The 22162-nt window shown below is 42.0% G+C and overlaps 1 long non-coding RNA gene and 1 pseudogene across 1 annotated transcript; both read right to left on the reverse strand.

Moving 5' to 3' along the window:
- LOC142818273 (uncharacterized) overlaps nucleotides 1-22162 on the reverse strand; it is a 131867-nt pseudogene that overhangs the window by 53163 nt on the left and 56542 nt on the right.
- On the reverse strand, nucleotides 11127-16688 carry LOC142818272 (uncharacterized). Its single transcript, XR_012895659.2, has 4 exons — nucleotides 16613-16688; nucleotides 14308-14421; nucleotides 14129-14212; nucleotides 11127-11569 (listed from the first exon to the last, which is right to left on the reverse strand). It is a non-coding gene; the product is annotated as an uncharacterized LOC142818272 (long non-coding RNA).

The following is a 22162-nucleotide window of genomic DNA, read 5'->3' on the forward strand; positions in this document are numbered from 1 at the left end:
AAATATTCTTTTTGTACCAAGAATTTCTCTGGCAATCACTGTAACAAGTGTTAATATTTTGAAAATGCAAAAGTTGGTCCAGAAATGCAGGCAGAATTGTTTAGCTGCTCTGGTGAGAGGAATGGAATTGTTTCAGCTTTATCCTTGGGAGCAGAGACAGAGACATGTAGCTTCTGAGTGTCATACCCAGCAATGCAGGATGAAACATGGAAAAGGAACCTGGTCACTAAGAGGTGCAGAACACGTACTTCTCTCCCCCCTCTTCCATTCCCTCAAGGTACAAGACTCAATTCTTTTTTCTGTGTAAAATGGCACCTTGTTTCAGGAGCTAGATCAATGGCAATTATGATCAATAATAGAAACAATGTTACCGAGTCTCCTTTTTTCCCGCTACCTTTTTCTCTGTGTCTATTTTTCTTAATCATGTTTCTCAACACCATGCTTCAGCATGCTGTTCAGTTCTACCTGACTTCAGCCTTGTGTTGACAATCTCACTAGAGAAAGTTTCATTTTGGTTTAGCTGCTTATTTTATTTTTATTTTCCTCCTCCAGAAGCTCCTTTCATAATCACAATTTTAAATACATTTCTGTGTTTCAGCTAGAGGTCACTTTGAGGCACTACTTTGCATTTCCTTCCTTCCTACACTCTCTGTTGCTTTGTCATTCTCTCTCCTTTTCCTCAAATCTCAAAGGAAATATTTCTCTTCCACTCTCTCTCTTCTACCTCCCCTGCCACTCTGACCTTCCACCAACCACTTCTTAGACGAGGTCCACACTAAGGGCAAAGGTCAGCTTAAGATACGCAATTCCAGCTATGGAAAAACGTAGCAGGCATTGACGTACCTTAAGCTGAGCTTTGGCACTGTCCACAGAGGGAGATCAATGGGAGAAACACTCCTGTCAACTTCCCTTATTCCTCATGAGGAGTAGGAATACGGTGCCGACAAGCACTCACAACATTCAATTTATCTTTGATAAATGCATTAAGTCCAATGCCGGAAGAACACTACCACAGCATTGATATTCCTACAAGTGGAGATGTGGCCTTAATCCCAAACTCTCCTGCTTGGAAGAACTCTGCTTCTCCTACCCCACTCACTTCTACTCCCCAAAAGGTTACCACCACACGTTTAATTTTGTCCCATTTTTTGACCCACCCCTTCTTCAATCTTTTCCTTCACCTTAAAGAATAGGTTCCAAGCAGGCTCTAAAATTAGCTTCTTTAATGATCTCGAGGAGGAAGGGGAGACACAGTGGAAGTTCTCTTTTTAAAAGGCACAGAGTATTGCTTTAACATTGGTACTCCAGTGCATGCAAGGCCACAAAATGCAGGCAGACATTGCACTAGATCATAAGGTAGCATTCATGATTTGGGCTGAGAGGTCTGACAACTGGGAAAGATTAGCAAAAGGAAGGGGATGGAAGAAAGTTGTTTCCCCACCCATGACAGACAGAAAAGAACATGAAAAGTTTGATGTTGCTTAAGAAATCTGGTGAACAGCACTGAGTCAGAAGACTAGAGTGCTGTTAATGGCTCTGCCACTGACCTGCTACGTGCTCTTTCGCACCTCAGTTTGAGATCTGTTTCCACTGTATATGCTGAGTTATACTGTGTGACAAAAAGCAAGTTCTGTCTTACGTACTGCAGAGCCAACCTAGCTAAAAGGGAACAAGCTGCACTCTATTCCTTCTTGTAATTAGTTAACCGTGCTGTTGGTGAGTCACCAGTTAGCCCTGTATAATCTCCCTGGAAGCAACAGAGTGACCCAGGAGTCATGAGAGGCCTATTTCATGCACTTCTTCCTAAGGGTCCAATTTGGCATGCAGAACCTTTCAATACACCACAGGGAAAGACCATACCTTGACCCCATCTCAGAAAAAAAAAAATCAGATTTCATTAGGACAACTCACAGGAAGCAGAGTTGTGCTATCAGACTCTTTAGGTGACGGTGTATACACAAACACACAGGAAAGGCTTATAATTTTGGGTGAAGTTTTAACACCTCCTAGTGCGAATCAAGTGCCTAACCCCCATGACTTTCAATGACAGTAAGGCACCTAAATTCCTTAGGCTATTAACATTCTTAGCCTTCATCAATTGCCTTCCCCAGTTACAAAGAATTATCTGAGCCTCTGCAGCATTACTTAGTGTCTATAAGAAGCATGAGGAATACAGCCAATATCAAAGTAACATTATATAGTTAACATTACAGTATTGCCTTAGATAAGAATTACTATTTTGTTCACATGCATAATCTCTGTATTTTAAATATCACTACAAGTGCCTCAGACTTTTTTTTTTTTAAATCAAAATCACTTCAAGGCTACAAGAGCACAAAGAAGCACCTAAAATATGAAATTTGTAGTTTGCCTTTCAGAAAACAGACCTTTTTGTTGCTCTTTTTATCATCTTGCTCTCCAGTTCTACAAAGACTTACATATGTGCTCTACTTTATTGCTGAGTTCAACATGCTTAAAGTTAAGTCCAGGCATAAGTATTTGTGAGATCAAGATGTGGAATATTCAGCTCAGAAATTATTTCCACAGCCAAGTTGCAAACCACTGCAAAACAGGGAAATATGAAAATGTTTACAAGACTCTTATGTGTTGTCTATAGCCTAGCATCAGTCCAGTACAAGCTGATGTCCGACTACCAAAGTTAAATGTGTACACTTTTTAAAAATGTTGAACACAACATTATAACACAGTTTAGCTGCTAGAGGAAAAAGGAAGAAAAATGTAACTTCAGAGGAAAAAAAAGAGACAATTATTTAAAGTATGATCTTTCATAATGTATAGGCAACAAATTCAACTTACTGTAGGAAATAGTCGGAGGGGAATCTCTGTTCTCAGAACAGCTTCTGCTGAAGTGACTGGGAGCTACCCAGGTGTTCAAAATCTGGAAATTAAACCAGAGAAGCTTAATTCCTCCCTGCCTTGCATCCTGTGTAGTTCTTCACACCTGTGCTATGTGGGTGTAAAATCTAAACTGTCACAGCAGTGTCAGGGAAAGAAGCATGCCAAGTATTAAACCATGGGCAAACTGCAGCTCTGAGATAGCTCCAATACAACCTGGTTTGTAAGTACTTAATGGTGTTTTCAGGTAATACTCAAAATGGCCAATAGTGCTAAGCCCCTTTATGACAGAAAACTGTTACTTTTTAAATAGTTCCAACTGCATCTTGAAGAACCAGGAAAAGAATTAAAAATGAAAATATCAGCAAAGAAACATTTGCAGGCGGCAGTATGGGGCTGCATGGCCTATATCTACATCAGTGGACGTGAAAGAAACCATGTGCAATCTAATGCCCATTGTTTTTAATGCAGGTTAGAACACAGATCTAGTGTTTGAATCTGTTTAATGTCTGGGGCTGATTGTTCTGTATTTACACCCAGCCAGGGCACAGAACTTCACAAAATCCAGCAAGAGACCAGCTCCTGGGCTGAGCTGCTTGCAGGCTGAATCAGACTAATGTGGTGCTCAAGTCAACAAGACACAGATGCCATGAACGGATATTGATCAGCCTTGAAATGCTTCATAGCAGACTGGTGATAGAAATGTAGCCGTGTTAGTCTGGTGTAGCTGAAACAAAAAACAGGACTATGTAGCACTTTAAAGACTAACAAGATGGTTTATTAGGTGATGAGCTTTCGTGGGCCAGACCCACTTCCTTAGATGTGAGTTTAAGGACAGATTGGAAGGAGACCCCTGGGAGGCTGTAACAAGCATAAAGGATTATATGCAAAAGGGCTGATAATGGGTGAAAGGAGCCTCAAATGGTTCAGACAGCTTTCTAATGTGGTAAGCAGTGTTCCCTCTAAACTACTGGGCAGCACAGCTTCATAGGTGATTAATCAACCCTGCCCCAAGTCAGGGGCTCGGTGCTCAGGGCTCTGTGCATGGAGCTCACTGACTGGGAGGGATTGATTAATCACTTGTGAAACTGTGCTGCTGCCCAGCTTAGATTTAGAGGGAACACTGGCGGTAACCCCAGATTTGCTTGGATAGAGGAACATCCATAGGTGGCACACAGCAGTCAGAGACACCTACTCTTAAGTTATACAGCAGGATAGTTTAGCAATCCAGCAGCCCAGCCTGGGTGGAACAGAAAGGTGACTCAGAACCATCTGTCACGTCACATTATCCTCTGTAGCATCAGGTGAAAACCTCGGCACAACTAAGGATTCCGTCCAAACATTTAACAGGGAGGAAATGGTCTGAGGGAGTGTGGGATGAAAAGTGAGCAGCATTAGGAAGAGCCTTGATAGTCTGGGATGAGCTTTGAAAAGAGCACTCTGGAGGAAGGCTATGGAATGACAGGGTATGTAGGGTGGCATGAGGACACAAGGGGATGTTGTGAAGAATTTGACAGTAAAGTAAATGAATCTTAACTGGCAAAACGAGAATAGAAAGAATTTGACACAGATTTCATCAGTTTGGATCCAAAATCTAAGTAAGTGCCAGACACCATCTAGAAAGGTAACAAAGTTTAAAGTTGTCTATAGACAATATAATAGAACTGTGGCCAATGAGAACTCTGAGTTGCTGTACCAACGGATGCGCAGATAAATAATGCTTTGGGGCTGTTTATTGCCCATCACTACTCTAGAGACAGGCTGCGTGGGGTCCTGTGCTGTTCTTATCACAAATGCTATTGAGGAGGAAGAGGTGGTGTTGCTACTGCTATTCGTGCTTACATTGTAACTTTTAGCATATGCCAAATGGTTAGAGCACTTACACAGGATTGATGAAACCCAGGTTTCACTTCCATCTTCTGCATGATGGGGAGAATGGCTATAAACACTGGTCTCTCACTTTATAGTAGAGTTCCCTGACCTCTGGGCTATGGAAATTGATGTGGAACTTTCCCAGTTTCTCTGGTTGAGGCTGCTTCCACACTGGATTATAGTTAAATCAGCACGGATTAGAGATGTAGCATGAAAATGTCTGTGGAAGGTGGGGGACCCAGTCCCCCTGCTCCAATAACTCTTTCCAAATCCCCAGATTTAGATGTCTAAGTCCCTTTAAGCTCTCTGGTCTGCCGCTTACCCATCTGTAAAATGATACTTGGCTATTTCACGGGAATGTTGCAAGTTCAAATTTATTAAAGTTTGCAAAACAATTTGAATTCTCTGATGACAGTCTGTAGAGAAGTGCAACATACTATTGTACCCATTGCTTTATTCAGATGCTGCCTTACTTATTGAAATGATATAGTGAAAATTGAATACAAAGCTAGTAAAATATCAAAGGGAAGGTATTCTATTCAGGTGCTGCTTTGATGACAGATCTGTATCTTTTTGTTGAGCACAAACTGCTCAGAGCACTTTTGCAAATATTATCCCTAATATGGTTTTATACACTGAAAATCAACTTATGTGCTCAAATATTTTGTTGGTTTCTTTATTATACTGAATTTTGTGGTTGCTGTATGGAATTACATAACAGTATATCTGTGCAAATCCTTCCTTGTGTATGCACTGTACATAGTATGTTTCCTCTAGTTACTGGGTTTCTTTCTTTCTTTTTTTTTAAATAATCATGTCTCCTATTCTTCAAAGGCTGCAGTATAGAGGGCCTTAGTGATTGCTGAATTTCATGTGATTGCTGTAAAATCATTGAAAAATTATGCAGATCAGTACATTTAAGATCTGGACTTATTTACTAATATGATCAGTAGTTAGTAGTGGACACACATGCAATGAATGAAAAACAAGCAGCACATACCGGAATAATGTGATGGTGCAAATATATGTGAGTCTACACCAACTAATCAAATAATCAAGTCTAATGAGATTCTCTGCATATTAACAAAGCAAACAGCACATGGCAGGTGGCTGTTATCTGTAGGCTATCAAATGACTTATTGTATTACATTCATTTTTGCAAACCTGCTTGACGTTAAAAAAAATAAAGTATGATCTTTCACATTCATGTTTCCTAAAACCAAGGAAAGCAGCCTTTGAAACAAGTTGATTCTCTGCTAATTGGCATGCAGGTGTGGGAGGATGCACCTGTCATGAAGAACCATGAGTACCTTGTATGAAGGGCCACACTGCTACTCAGAGATAACATCATGGACTAACCAAATCCAGTGAAGCAGATGGTCTAAAAATAGTCTAAGTATATTTAAATATAGTTTATATTCATACACATAGATGTCACTTTTTAGTCTGAGCAATTTGCCACTGGTCAAGATCTTGTTAGAAATTGTTGGTGGAAGATTGTATTATAGTAACTTACCCTTTATTTATAAAAAATACAAGAAGTCCTGTTTTTTCTGAATATTGTAACAGTTAAGCAATAGGAAATTGTTTTTCACAATTTCAGGCCTCTTTATAACACATTCTGTCTCTATGTTCTCTTGGAACTTCCCCTTCTTTTTTCCCCGCTTTCCTCCTCCCTATGTTGTGTGTCCTCAGGTGGCCACTGCTCAAAGAAACCTCCAGACATTATCAGCACAATTCCTAAGCATGCTTGCTCACTTTCTGATTGGCTTAGCAAGTGGCCTGTGTTTTAGGTGGTTGCTCCTATTGTTTCAGCCAACTTACTCTGAAAAGGAGTTTGCCTCTTTCATATACTTATCTGGAATGAAGGGTGGCAGATGTACAGACTAGCTTCAATGAGGTTTCACTCAACCTCCTTCCCAACACAACAAAACTAGAGGGAAGACTCTTCATTGCTAATGTGAGCATGTATGTTCATAAGTGTTTGTGATCAAGATGGATTCATATTAAACATTTGATGACTCTTATCATTATACAACCTCAAAATATTTATTTAGTGTGAATTTAGGAACTGAGTGATTGGGCTTCTATTATTACCCCATACATGGGGCATGCCAAGATGGGAATGTCACAAAGCATGAGCTAAATAAAACATACTGGGTAAATATATGTGTCTTATTATAGCTTTGGAACCCATACAGAGCTAAGATCCATTTAGTAACATTATAGTCAGGATCCTCTGAGAATTTCAGTACTTTTTCCACTGAAACTAATGTTCCAAAGTTATGAGAACATAAGAATGGCCATACTGGGTTAGACCAAAGGTCCATCTAGCCCAGTATTCTGTCTGCCGACAGTGGCCAATATTGGATCATTGGTTCCCAGAGGGAGGGAACACAACAGGTAATCCTCACGTGATCCCTCCCATGTCACCCATCTCCAGAGAAACAGAGACTAGGAACACCATTCCAACCAATCCTAGCTAATAGCCATTGATGAACCTAACCTCCATGAATCTATCTAGCTCTTTTTTTGAACCCTGTTAAAGTTCTAGCCTTTACCACATACTCTGGCAAGGAGTTCCACAGGTTGACTATATGCGAAGTGAAGAAAAACTTCCTTTTGTATATTTTAAACCTGCTGCCTATTAATTTCATTTGGTGACCCCTTCTTCTGAGTTGAAATATTGTGCAAAATGAGTGTTTTCTTGCATTCACCTAGTTACACTGTTGACAGAACAGAACTGTGTGTGTGTTACAAAAACCTTTGAGATAAGAAGTTGAGTTAATTAATTCCTGAAGTTCATTTCCCCTATGTTCAGAAATTGCACAGATACACAAGCCAGATAAATATTATTCTGAAGCTTTATCCAGACACTTTATCCTATCTGGGAAAATATATAGGTTCTAGCTGTGAAATGCAAATTTAGTTCCATGTTGTTGTTGCCTGTGCAGAGGTTGAAAATGAAAATGTAATATAGTTCCACCACTTTTTACTTAAATTTGTAAGTGATGGGTCTAAAAATTCACACTTCTCGATGCTACCACATAGAACAACAAATGTCAAAGACTGCTACTGACCTAGGTAGATTTAATTTATTAACTCAATTAAGGGCCTGACACTGGACATCTGAACTGACTGAGTTGAACTAAGTTCCTGTACTGGGAATAAAGACTCTCCTTATATTACTGTGCAGTGGTTCCAGGCATACAGGAGTAAGCACCCGCTGCTCCCCCCTGCTAAGAGCAGATGAATGGGGAGTAGAAGTAGGTGGAATTTTATCTCTGCACTTCCCCCCCCCCCTTCTGTAACACGCTGGCCAGCTCAGTGCAGCCAGTTTGACAGGTGTCCTTATTTGCTGTTGGTGTTGGCAATCAGCAAAGTACTATTTTCCAGGGCCAAGAGGAAAGCAAAGAGGGAGCTGTGTCTCAAAGGCATGCCACCTTTTGAGGCTATCCAGGTGGTGCAGCATATGCATCATTCCTTGCTCTGGACCGTGTCTAAAATCACGGTTAAAACTCTCATTTAACTCAGGACAGTGAGTTACAGAAAGTAGACTTTTGCCTGAGGAAAGATTGGATGGAATGTTTGTTCTGCTTTTATGACTGAACTTAGGCCTTGTCTACACTGGCACATTTTTGTCACCAAAAACTGTCTTTTGGCAACAAAACAGTGAGGAAGTTTACACTGCAATGTGTCTTTTGTTTGAAAAAATACCAAGTTTTGGTGAGACAAAATTTCCAGTCCTGCGAGACACTTTTCTCTTTTCCCCTCCCTTTATTGCCAACAAAGAGCCAGTGTTTGTTGCTGTCTCTGCTGTTTGTTTTGTCAAGAGAACTGGTTTCCAGCAGTATCCTATGATGCTGGCCCTGATGGCTGTGCTTAGTGTTTTATGATCTCTGTTGCCCTGCAGGCATGCACTCTTCCCCTTTTAAAGCTCCAGGAACTATTTGACAGCTGAGTGAGCTGCTCCATTTGGGGAACAAAAAAAATCAAATGATTGGAATGCTTCTGTTCTGCCCTGCACTAGAAACACATTGGCAGGCAGACTGCTGCAGCAGGAGGAGGGCTGGAGAGACTACTGTGCTGCTTTGACATTCCTTAGTATGGATTGCTCTCAGATCTATGAAGGAATCCCAAGAAGTGCAGGGATCATTTCTGCCTTCCCATAACACTGCACTATGGAATGCTTACCCACATTGCTTTGCTCTATCTGTCGACAGAGTACTAGCAATGTGGCCATGAAGTATTGACAATAGGAGACAAAATAATTGGCCAGTTTTCACTTTTGGTGACTTTTGCATGTCAGCAGCACTTTTGTTGCAACACTTTTCTAGAGTTGACATGCCCTTAATAACCAAAAAGAAGTACTCCAAGAAATACTTCTACGCACCTTGCTTTCTTTTTAGAAAGACCTGTGGAAGTGAAGGTGTTAACTGGCTGTTTGAATGGAACATATAGGGCCAGATAATTCCTATAAGGCAGTGTTTCCCAAAGTGTGGTCTGCAGCCCAGTACCAGTCCTTAGAAAAAAAATACTGGTCCTTAGAAAAATTATCACGCACGATCCTATTAATTTGTGTGATGGGGTAGCAGCACCCCACACAGCTGATCGTGGTGGCCCTCTTGGGAGAGAGCCCGCTGCCGCAGCATCTCTGCCGAGCATGCTCCCGGGCAATGGGGCTAGATCCAGCGGGCACTAAGACCCAGGGAGAAGGCCATGCGCTGTGCGCACCAACGCAGAATGCCCAGCACCAAACGCAGCCAGGGGAGCCGGCGCCGGCCGATAAACCGGCTGGGATTGGAGTCAGGGGGTGGTGGGGCACAACAACTTGCCAGACAGGTAGGGCCAGCGACACAATTTATTTGCATATTCATCATTTACTTGATGAATATGCAAATATGCAAATAAATGTTACCGGTCCTCCAAAAGCTTGTGAATAGGTTTACTGGCCCAGTATCAAAAAGATTGGGAACCACTGCTTTAAGGCAAAGGCCCATACTGAGTGGATTGGAATTACCCTACTATGCCACAATCCCTCCCAGAATTCCTTGTCATAAGGACTATGCAAATTGCTCCATTTTTTAGGATGATGAAGTTTGCTCCCCATCAGTATGGCTGACCTGATTGGTGGGCTGGTGCAGAGAGGAGCATCCTTGATCTGTCTTTGAAGTGATGTATTTGCCCTGCAGCATCCAAGGAGAGTAATCTCTTAGATTTCCTGAGCCCAAGGACTGAAATAGTGACTAGCTCTTAGGAAGTGGGTCTGGCCTACGAAAGCTCATCACCTAATAAACCATCTTGTTAGTCTTTAAAGTGCTGCATAGTTCTGTCTTTTGTTTCAGCTAGACCAGACTAACACAGCTACATCTCTATTATAGTTCTTATGTAGTATCTGTAAGGGAAAAGGAAGATATTTTTACCCAACCCCCACAATCCTGTGAATACATATAAGGGCCTTTTGCAAGCTGGTTTATTGAAAGCTAAAGGCTTTGATAATAAGACGACAGGAAAAATATGGAGCATGGAGCTTTATGACATTTTTAATTAATGAATTTGTTTTTCTTCCCAATTAAGTTGGCTAAATACATAAAAATTAGTCCAATATTTCAGCAGTGATTTGCATTTTCATAGTGTTTTTGCAAAATTAAATGTCATTAAGGACTTCGTTGCAAGGCTGTTAATTATATAGCAGCCAAAGCATAGCTGTATGCAGACAAACAGCAGTGTCCTTCAAGAGCTTATCTGTTTCCTATACACGACCCTGAACAGCTGCATCGATTTTTGGCATTAACAGTGAATATTTAATCTTGTCAGCTTTGAATACATAATGGAAATAAATCATGCCAATAGAGCACAGTTATCCCAATTTTACAGTTCTTCTCACAGAGCAGAAACACTCTTTTTATTGCTAAGCATTCTTGCATACAAAATCTAGGTCTTTTTTCCACCCAGAATTATGATAATTAATTAAGTCCAAATGTCTGGACAGAATATAATCTTGTGCTTCAGGGCTTAAGGCCATCTCTGACTATTAAAGATGAGGAGGAGATCTATGGGAAGGGGCAGGTTTTTTCTTTTTAAATAGAGATTCTTCTGAAGCATTTGCTACTGGCCACTGATGGAGCTTAGGTCTGATACAGTCTGCCAATTCCATTGTTCCTATGTTGATTTCTCAGTGATTTTGCTTTCTTCCTTATTATGGGGGGGGGGGGGGGAGAGAAGACCCAGAACCTTTTGCTTCAGATCATGATCAGGTATACTATTAAATTATAAACTAAGTTTGAGCAGCAAAACATTTCAAGGAAGAAAATTGCTGCTGCATTTTTCAGAAATCAAGACCTTTTCATCAAATAGGATGGATAAACTATCCATTATGAAACATGTGGATATTTTAATCCTAAGAATGAATAAACTGGTTCAAATGTACAAGATATATGGTGATCTGAAAAATTCATATAGTTTTTGCTTGCAGTTGTCTTTATTTTTCACTGATGTGATATGCACATTCAGCTTTTCCTGAATATCATCCATCACTAGTGTATGAGCATGAGAGACGGTGGTGAAGGATAAGTGTGATTTACTGGTGTAAATTATTGGAGCACTTGTGAAGACCAGTTACTTGAATTTTCATCACTGTTTTACTGAACAGTTCTAAACAACAGTGGTAAGAACACGTGCAGTTGGTCTCCATGACAACTGTCAGTGTTGCTGGCAGTGGTGGAACTGGACCAGTGGTTCAACAATAGGTGACTTTTGCATAAAGCTCAATGTCAGCAAAGCTTTTACAGTCCATTCTAATCTGTAGTGTCTTCCCAGAGGTGTTGAAATTCCAATACAACTAGAAACAAAAAATAAATCTCATGAGGGCTGTGACAGGTTCCATCCAATTTATGCAGATAAGAGTTCCACAAGAGATTTGAATAAGTATCCTAATTTTGAAAGTTCATTCAAATAAAACCTTCAAATTAGGGACCAAACACTAAAGTTATTCCTTAGTTTCCACTCAGTCTTCAGTGTCTTCACTGGGAGTTTTAGCCAAAAAGGAACTGAATAAAAATATTGGTACTTTACCTGGTTTCTCACACCGGTTAACTGTAACCATGATTTGTTAACCACAGAGCCATCCATTATGTTCACAAGCTTATTAAAAGGCCAAAAAAAAAAATCAGACTAGGCACCTTTGGGACACTTCCGTCTATTACTAAGTTAAGTCAATATAGACTTTTGTTGTAGAAATCTGTTGGATCTTTCAATTTGTAGATTACCAAAAAAAAGAGCTTTTATGCACCTGTTGAAATCCACCTACAGACTCATTGCAACTGACAAACTTTCCTTTTGCTGTCATCTGTATTGAAATGGGTTAGTTGGTTTAGTGTATTGAAAATATGATTTTTTAAAAAGAGTTTGAACTCAGGCATTTTGTATGCATAGGGAAAAATCGAGATTGGGCATAAGTCAGTGGAAATGTCCCTGTGTAAACCAGGTTTCAGTTTGGCCCCTTGTCCTTTAAAAAAAACACCGATTGAATTCTTGGGTCAACTCCTGTCTCCACTGAAGTCAGTGGGAGTCAGGATTGAACCCTGGTGGAGTACCATTTTAGTTAGTGAAGGTCTGCAAAACTGGAAACCCTGAATAGACCAGTAAGTGGGCCAGGAGATACTTAGATTAAGCATTAGGGCTCTACAATCAATTGGTCAGCTGTCCTCAATGGTAAAATGGGGGGAAATTGCATCAGAAAAGTTCCTTTTAGGATTAGAATGAGTCAGAAAAAGAAACTCTACTGATGAGTAAGGAGGAGAGTCCAAGACTGTTTCTTATTGAGAAATGGCTCATCAAAAGAGGTGGGTTGGAGACTGGGCAGAGAAATTTTGACTGTGTCTACACTACAAAGGAAAGTCAGAAAAAAGATACCTGAATTGCGAACCGCAATTTGCGTATCTTTTTCTGCTTTTCTTCCAAAAGTGGCTTTTCCAACATTTGGCCCGTCTACATGGGACCAAGTGTCAGGAAAACCCCCTTTTTTGGAACATTCCTTCTTCCTCAAAAAATGAGGTTTATAGGAATGCCGAAAAAACACATCAGCTTTTCTGCTTTTTTTTTTTTTTTTTTTTTTTTTTGTAAGCAGACACTTTCCTTGGATGTGGCAGAGCTTTTCCGGGATACCAGAGCTCTATAGTCTAGATGTACCCTTTATAAGAGTTTTCATATTTTTTCCATCAATAGAGCTAGACCTTTGAAATTTATTTTTTATGCATTAGGTAAACATTTAATGGCAAAATATAGGCAGAGAGGTATGATGCACATTGTCATTTAATAGCCCTATGGGAATTCTGCAATTGTTGCATTTGGAGCCATAGTAAAATTGCAGAATTCCCCTAGGACTGATTTAAGCTCCCTTGTTGATTCTACTGTGAAATAGATAAAATTATATTAGCTTTACATGTTGTGACAAACTAAGCAACCCCTAAGGCACAATATGACTGAAGTATTGTGTTTTGTTCACTATCAAACCAGAGTCCTTTTGTATAGTTCTAGTGATTGGCAAAAAGAGCAAAACCACTTCCAAAGAAGTTTGAGGTTACCATTGACGTCTACACAGGATTCATGCTGGCTGTGTCTACACTGGCCATATAACCCGTAATAGCTATGGAAATGAGAGAAGTCAGAATAGGAAAATGCGCGGGGGATTTAAATAAACATGGCTGCCGCTTTTTTCCGGCTTGGGGAAAAGCCGGAAAAGAGCGTCCAGACTGGCGCAATCCTCCGGAATAAAGCCCTATTCCGGAGGATCTCTTATTCCTACTTGCAATGTGCATCATACCTCTTGCAAGTAGGAATAAGAGATCCTCCGGAATAGGGCTTTATTCCGGAGGATCGTGCCAGTCTGGACGCTCTTTTCCGGCTTTTCCCCAAGCCGGAAAAAAGCGGCGGCCATGTTTATTTAAATCCCGCGGGGGATATTTAAATCCCCCGCACATTTCCCTATTCTGACTTCTCTCATTTCCATAGCTATTACGGGTTATGTGGCCAGAGTAGACACAGCCATTGAGATCAGCTAAACTAATGTACCATTATAGCTAGAGCATGCACAGAGGCTTTGGGCTAACTGCAAAATTTCCCAGAGGTACAAATCTCCTAAGACTATTAGACTTCTACATCCTTTAAATTCTTTTGGAAGTTTGGCCTTCAGAAAGTCTGGATATGTTCTAGGTGTTTTCTGTTGATTAGTTGCTTGCTGTGTTTACTGAAGTACATCTCCACAACAATTTTTTTATAACTCAAAAAGAGGTGGGCAACTTGCTTAGTATATGCAGGGAGGGAATGTTCAGGTAAGCACCCTATCTCCTGATCTTCTCCTGCTTAACTACTATACTATATAAAGTGTTAGGATAGATACCCAAAAACAATATTAAGCAGTCTGGAAATTATTACTGGTAGTCCTGATGCTAATATCTCATATTTCCTTGTGATACAGCATGCCCTGCAAATAAACAAAAACATGTCTTATTTATTTTGTTTAAGTCACGGATAGGAAATAAGCATATTAAAATTTTTTATGAGCACAAAGTAACTTACAGGCATGTCTGAGGATGCGGAGAATGCCACAGTCAATCTTGATAACGGGGCAAACCTAATTTAAACTGCATTATCTTTTCAGTGCTCCAGTGTTATAGTCGTTCTCTCGCCAGTCTCAGATATATAAGACAGCAAAAGGACATATAATTAGAGCAAACAGATTGGCAAGACCCAAAATGAGTGTGGGGGAGAGATGGGGGGAGATTGGAAGCTCAAAAACACATGATGGTGTCAATAAGATAACAGCAAGCTAACTGTTCTTTATAATCAATTTTGAATCCCACTGTGTCACCACAACAGATCATCTTGTGTTATCTACAGGGAGAAAGCAAGGACTAACTGACATTTAAGGAATTTTTATGATGAAGTCAAGATCATACCAATATTAAGTTGACACTCTGTTTCCAGCTATTTAAATTCCTTCTAGTAATTTTGCCATTAAACACTGTTGTATTCATAAGCTTTACTTACTTCGTCAATAATATTAGGGCTCAATTTTACAAAATATATTTATAAACAAATGTAGAGGTTTTCTTCTGTATGTAATTGTTTTCTTAAAATTCCCTTCTACAGATTCACATTTCCATGGTCATAATCATGACATAATATTTAAATTGTGATTTATAAATATCACATTTGTATATACATAACACATTTAAACATCATTAAACACTGAACTTTGATTATGATTGTTATTTTTTTTTAATTTTGGGAAGATGGGAAGAGTGGGTTTGGAACAGCACATTCAGATACAAACCCTGGTTTTAGGAGGTCAGATCCAAAACCAGAAAGGGCCTATTGTCCAGTTCCAATTCAAACATAGAAAAACTATCCAACAATAATCATACAAACCTTCCACCATTCAAGAAATGTCATGTGAGATTTGTACAGTGAGGGCAAGTCTAGACTGCCTGTGGCTTTTGAAAGAAGATATGCAAATTTGGCACGAATTTGCATATCTTCTTCCGATCCCATTTTTGGAAGAATTTTTTTCAGAAAAAAAAGCTGTCTAGATGCGGTTCTTTCAGGGAAAAAAAACCCTTATTCAAAAGTAGCCTTCATTCTAAAAAAATGAGGTATACAGCAGGGGCGGACTGGCAATCAAAATAGGCCCGAGAAATGGGTTGAGAACAGCCCACTTTTTCACATCAAAGAATTTTTTAAAAATTTACTCTTTGACCTCCATTAAGCCACATCCCTGACACTATTAGCCACTCCCATTAGATAACACTCCCAGGGCAAGATGGACACATGACCAGAAGTAAAAGGTGTCATGTGACCCCTCTAAGGACTTTTCCCACCATTCTCCCGTCAATAGCGATTAGTTTGGCCCCCACCTGCAATTTCATTAACCCAATGTGTGTGACATTAACTCAGGGGTAGAGACGCTGGGGGAACTGTTCCCTCTAAGAGTTTCCTCCCATGAGCAGAATGAATTTTATATTGTGCACCAGTATTAAGTTAATGTGGCTTGTTTGAATGAGCCACTGTGGCACCCAAGTTATTAATAAATATCTTATAAACCTCTACCCTTTCCCTCTGATGCCATGTCTCTTCCCCTTGCTCCATCAGCTCCCCTTGTGCCTGCTGCCCCCCAACCCCTCACCCTCCTCTGCTGTCCTGACTTGGACTCCTGCCCTTCTCACTGCTCTCATTCCTTCTGAGACCTGCCCCCCTCCACCAGCCCTTCTCTCCCCCCTGTGCCCACTCCTCCACTCTGATCATGTGAGTTACACCTCCTCATCCCCTCTCCTAGCACCTTCCTCAACACACCTGCCCTGCCTCTCTCCTCTGGTGCTGGTCCCTCCCCTGCAGGTGTCTGCCCTTCTGCTTTACCCCCAGAATCTCCTGGCACCTGCACCTTCCCTTACCCCCGCACCCTCCTGATGCCTCCCCCTTTCCTCACTGCCCCTGCCCCCTTTGCCCTCTTTTTCCCTGATGCCCACTCCCTCACCACCCTCTGACCCTGTTCCCCTCATGCCCCTGTGCCCTCACACATGACTTGCTCCATCCTTGCCTTCCTTATGCCCACCCCTTCTTTCAAGCCTTATCCCAGCACCTCCCTCTCCAGCCCCCAATGCCCTTTCCCTCTCCTCTCCCAGCATCACCCTGTCCCCCCTCCCACCGACACCTCCCCTCCTGTCCTTTTCCTCATTGTCTCCACTTGGCCCCCTGGCATTTGTGTCTCCTCCATCCTGTCCCTTGGTGCCTTCCCCTTTCTTCTCCTGCCCTGCCCCCTTCCCCTCAGCACAAGCCCCTTCCTCTCCCACCACTTCCTCCTATTTCCCCCCCCCTTCCCACCTACCTTCTGCCTTCCAGTTTGTGGGGCTGGAATCTGTGATCAGGCCCCAGCTGCTTCCCGGGCTCCAGACCACGTGCTGGGCCACGCAGTGCAACTCTGAGCCGAGCACTTTTAAAGTCCCAGGCCGTTACGTCATGCCACACCCAGGCATCTCCCCTCTCAGCTATTGCGCGGCGTTTGAGCACACCGCACATGCACTCCCTCGGCCCCACCATGCCATGTTCATGGCTGGCACACAGCATCAGGGAATTTAAAGTGTGGGGCTGCGGTGCCCCATCACAATCCCCCTCTTTCTCCAGCAGACTCTAGCCGGCCCTTTGGCTGGCTCTTTGGAGGACATCCCACCGGGAAATTCCTGATGTCCCGCCTGGCCAGTTCGCCCCTGGTGTAGTGTTCTTTCGAAAAAGTTTTTTTTTAAAAGAACCACATCTAGGCTGCTTTTTTTTTATTCTCAAAAAAACTCTTTTGAAAAAGGGATTGGAAGAAAATATGCAAATTTGTGCTGAATTTGCATATCTTCTTTCGAAAGCTGCGAGCAGTCTAGATGTGCCCTCAGGGTAAAGTCTCATGGGAACTGCTCAGAAAGAGCATCATTTAGGGTAAAACTAAACCATAAAACCCCAGGAAGGAGGAATCCCAATTGCACAATGCATTGGATCTGGTGTTGGTTTTAAAAACCTAATTAAATATTCCACGCCCATCTTCAGGTACATTGCTAAACTAATCTACTTCATCTTGTGCTTCTAAAACCAAATGGTATCAAAACTGATGTAATTATTCACCTCATAGCCTATTTCACTGAATAATTGTGATGTTTAAGGGTTACTCCTGTAGGTGTCAAGATATATGATGTTACTAGAAGATTTACCCAGGGTTGCTTGGGTCCTTAACTGTGAGTTTTGTTTTTCTTCATTTAAATCATTATTCTAGGGTGGCTCTGGGGATGAAGTGTTCAGTATGCAGGCTGTCCCAGGGAGAGAGGAATACTCCAGCCCTCTCTGACTGCAGCACTTGAGGCCAGGTGAGAAGCAGCTGCAGTGGGCACAGCTAGGGGATCAGTGCCTGTCCCCTGACTGAGGGACAGAGTGACATATAGACAGACAGACACACAAACAGAAAAATATATAGTTCTGAAATATATAGAAGATAGCTGTCTCTTTCTCCATCCCTGCCCCCTACTGGTCCATTGGGGATATAGCTGTACTGGTCCCCATCTCTAGCCCCTTTCTGTCCCCTGTGGTCATTCTGCAGTATAACTGTCCCCTCTGCCAGACCCCTCCCTTTCAATTTTATGAGAAACAATTGAATTCTAGGCATATCCCATTGTTCTGGCACATCCAAACTCTTACCCTTGCTTTAAGTTGTGATAAAAAGAAGCTTCATAACAAATTTGGTGGTCCTAGCTCTTACAATTTAGGAGATTTATATTATTTGCCAACAACGATGAGGACAATAAACTTTTATGTAACCAGTATCTCAGAGGATGGCTTTGGTGCTTTATTAATACTAATCTATGCATTACTCAAATATCAAGCATAAGACTCTAAACACCGCCCCTTCTTCTTCCCCCCCATCCCAAATAGGTGTAAAGGAACCTAGGAGTCTGTGTATCTTCAGAAACCCTTAAAACATTGGAAAAAAACCCTGAGGCTCTTCCCTTTGGCACAAAGAGACCACATAGACCAGTGGTCCCCAACCTTTCGTGGCTGCCGGGTGCCCAGGGGCAGGGCCGCTCATGTGCCGGGCGTCCGGGGGTGGGGCCACTCACACGCCGGGCGTCTGGTGGTGGGGTCATGCATGTACCGCACGCCTGGGACAGGGGCCGCCCATGCGCCCTGTGCTCGGGGCCGGCACTGCACATGTGCCACGCGCCGGGGGTAGGGGCTGCTCACGCACCCTGAGGCCAGGGCCAGCACCCCGCATGTGCCGCACACCAGGGGTGGGGCCAGCCCAGATGTTTTGGCGGGTACACAGAAATGCCCCGGTGGGTGCCATGGTGCTAGCGGGCACAGTGTTGGGGACCACTGACAAAGACCTTCATGGAAAGCACATTTTTCCTACTCTATACCAACCTGTTAATAAAGCAAAAGAAAAATCACAAAACATGGGACACCTGCCCCATCGCAATAATCCATTCTTACCTACTGGCTATCCTATGGGACTATAATGGGCACTGCACATTTTCAGAGTTAAGCTCCATTCATTCTAACTAGATGTTCATCACAATAACAAAATCATTACCTGCAATGTCAAGTATTCAGAAGTGTACTAAAGCAGGGTGTGCCCTTTCAAAAGCTGTTAAGTAAGCCTTTGTTGACACAACCAGCAATTAATTATTCTAGTTAATTGTCATTACTGAAAAGTGCTAGGTATAATCATTATAATTCTTTGTTTTATTTTTTACTGATTTAAAGCATAAAACAGATCTGTAAATCTCCTTTAGTAACTTCAATTATTATTCTTCCAAGCAATTCAAACTCCACTTTATTCCCAAATACCTATGTCAGGACTGATAATTATGTTTGTTTCATTATAAAGGCTGGTTTGAAACCCTTTGGTTTACTCCTCATTTTGGCGTTTGGTTCGAACTAATGCATCCCAGTGCGCACTTTCACTTTTGAAACAGCTGTTGATTGGAGTACCGCGCTGGCGAGATCATGCTAATGAAGCGCAGGATATTTAAATCCCCACTTCATTGACTATTTCAAATGCCTACATTTGCATCCCTAGTTCGAACTAGGGTGCAAGTGTAGACATACCCTAAGAGGCCAAGCACCCAAGAAAACAACCACCAAATAGCACCAAAACCCCAAACAAATCCATTGAACTTTGTATAAAAGTTTTACACAGAGAAAGCTCATAACTCTACCCCCTTTTACAATGAAAGGGAGAGATGCACAGTGGTTACTTTCCCCAGATAATAATTATTTACACTGAGCTTGATAATAAATACAATTATTTTATTTAGTATAAAAAGTAGGATTTAAGTGGTTGCAAGAGAAATCAGTCAGTTCAAAGCAAGTTGCTAAATTAAAATAAACAAAATTTTTTAGCTAGTTCTAAACCACTAAACCACTAAGAAGCTTGTCACATGCAAATTATTATCCTTATAGCAGGTAAAAGGTTCAAATCAGACTTGATCTTTTACTCTGACTTTGGCTTACAGCTCCTTCGAAGTTCTTTCGTATCCTCTAGGGCAGGGGTTCTCAACCTTTGTGATACCACGCCCACCCTTGAAGTTGCTTGTGACCCATCTCTAAACTGCTGCAACCCCCTGGGGGGTCAGGACCCACAGTTTGAGAAACGTGGCTCTAGTGTGTACCATGTAATTTCAAAAACCAGCTGGAGACAAATGATGATTATTTTCCATTGCTTAAATAGACTTTTCCTCTAGGGTGGGAACCCTTTATTTTGCATATCCCATCCCCATGGAAAATTGCAAGGTCCAAGATGGAATCCAGTATCACGTGTCTTTCTAGGACCAATTGTAGTTTGGACTTTCAGGACAAACAAGGATATTCACAGGTTGTTGAATTGATTACTGAGCTATCCAGTCTCCTGGACCTCAGTAATGACCCTCATTAGCACACTTAAAATTATAAACAAATCCACACTGTATATTTCTAACATCACATACAAGAATGATACATTCACAAAAGTAGGACATACAGATTCAGCAGATAACTGTAAAATAGATGTGTTACATAACCTGTTTGCAGAAAAAAAAATCTTGAGTTTTGCATATTTATAAGGCAAGTCTTATAAATCAGGCCTGGGCAAATATAGCCTGCAAGCTGGTTCTGGTCCACAGAAGCAGCAAGGAGCCCCAGGCAGGCTCCACTGCTTGCCCTGCAGCCTTATACACCATGAAAAAATGTGACGTCCAGTCTTCCTTTCTGTTTCAAAACTGGAGAGGAGAGAGGAAGTTTCAGGAGCTGCCAGAAACCAGCCAATGGGAGCTGGTCATTGGAATAACAGGCAGCCAAGAAGAACCACACCCCCTTTCCTCAGTTCAGTTATTCTCTGAAGCATATGGCCAGGCAAGCAGGCAGGCTGGCTGGGAAACATTTTATGCTCTGCAAGCAGGCAGGTTGGCTTGAATGCTGGCTGGTAAGTCTCCTGGCCACAGCTTGCCTCTGGCACCCCAGTCCTTCCCTACCCCAACCCTCTTCCCCCCCACTCAACATACCTAAACCCTCTGTCCCCCTCTTGCACCCATACCCCCTCCCAGATGTGGCACTCCAATATTCTTCCCCAGATCAAAATCCCCTTCTACCCTAGGTCACATCCCAAACCCCTGTACTCCAGTCCCCTGCCCTAGGTCACAACTGCCTCCTTCACCCAAACTCCCTCCCAGACTCCAATCTCCCTCCTGTATCCCAATGCCTTACTCCAAGCTCCCCTCTGCACCCAGCCTCCATCCCAGACTCCACATCTGGCCGCTTGTCAAAAATTATTACCCACCCCTGCCATAAAGCATGGGCGGAAAAGGGACATTACAGGCTCCTGGGGAGAAAGTCTCAATTTTCTCTGAAACTTATAAAGCATCACATTGGGAACACTCATTGCTTGAAAGTAGAGACTTCCATGTTAATTCTAATAATGATTTTTTTAAAACTTCATGTGTGCTGCATGACAGTCAGAGTCAGTCTAGCAGCTGAATGTTTCCACAGCAATAGATGTTCAGCCTGTTCAACCCACATACAACAGGTATGATCTTTAGACGAAAAGAGCTGTGAAAGGTGAAGTGCTACTTGGACTAGAGATCTGAATAGAGCCTCTTTTATCTTTCCACATGGTCACTGGCGGTCTTTCCTTTCAAATGCAGTGACATTTCATCAAGTAAGCAGACAGCTATGTTGGGAAATCTGTCATTTTAGTCAAATTAAATGAGAAATTCAACAGAATTTCTTTCTACAAGTAGAAAAATGTGAACATTCCTGAAACAATCTTGGAATTATGAATCTAAAAACCAACCAATGAAAAAAAAGCCATCTATCAAATGGAGTCTTGGTGGAGGACTCTTAATTAAGTTAACTTATTTATTAAAACAGTGATTTATTGAGTTATTAATTATTATAAGCCATTTAATTTGCAGTGCATATTTATATAGTACTTTGCCAGATCAGCAGGGGTATGTCTATACTACAAAGTTAATTCGAAGTAACAGACATTAGTTCGAATTAACTTTGATAGGCGCTACACATGCAAACCGCTAGTTCGAACTTAATTCGAACTAGCAGTGCACTTAATTCGAACTAGGTAAACCTCATTCCACGAGGACTAACGCCTCGTTCGAATTAACTAGTTCGAATTAAGGGCTGTGTAGCCACTTAATTTGAACTAGTGGGAGGCTAGCCCTCCCCAGCTTTTCCTGGTGGCCACTCTGGGCACCACCAGGGAAACTTGTCTGCCCCCCTCCCGGCCCCGGAGCCCTTAAAGGGGCACGGGCTGGCTACGGTGCCCGTGCCAGGTGCAAGCCTGCCAGCACCCAGCCAGCAGACCCTGCACCTGGCACAGCTCGAGCCAGCCACCCGTTGCCACCCAACCCTC

Source organism: Pelodiscus sinensis, chromosome 14 (genome assembly GCF_052426305.1).
Source record: "Pelodiscus sinensis isolate ZL-2025 chromosome 14, ASM5242630v1, whole genome shotgun sequence".
Taxonomy (NCBI): Eukaryota; Metazoa; Chordata; order Testudines; family Trionychidae; genus Pelodiscus; species Pelodiscus sinensis.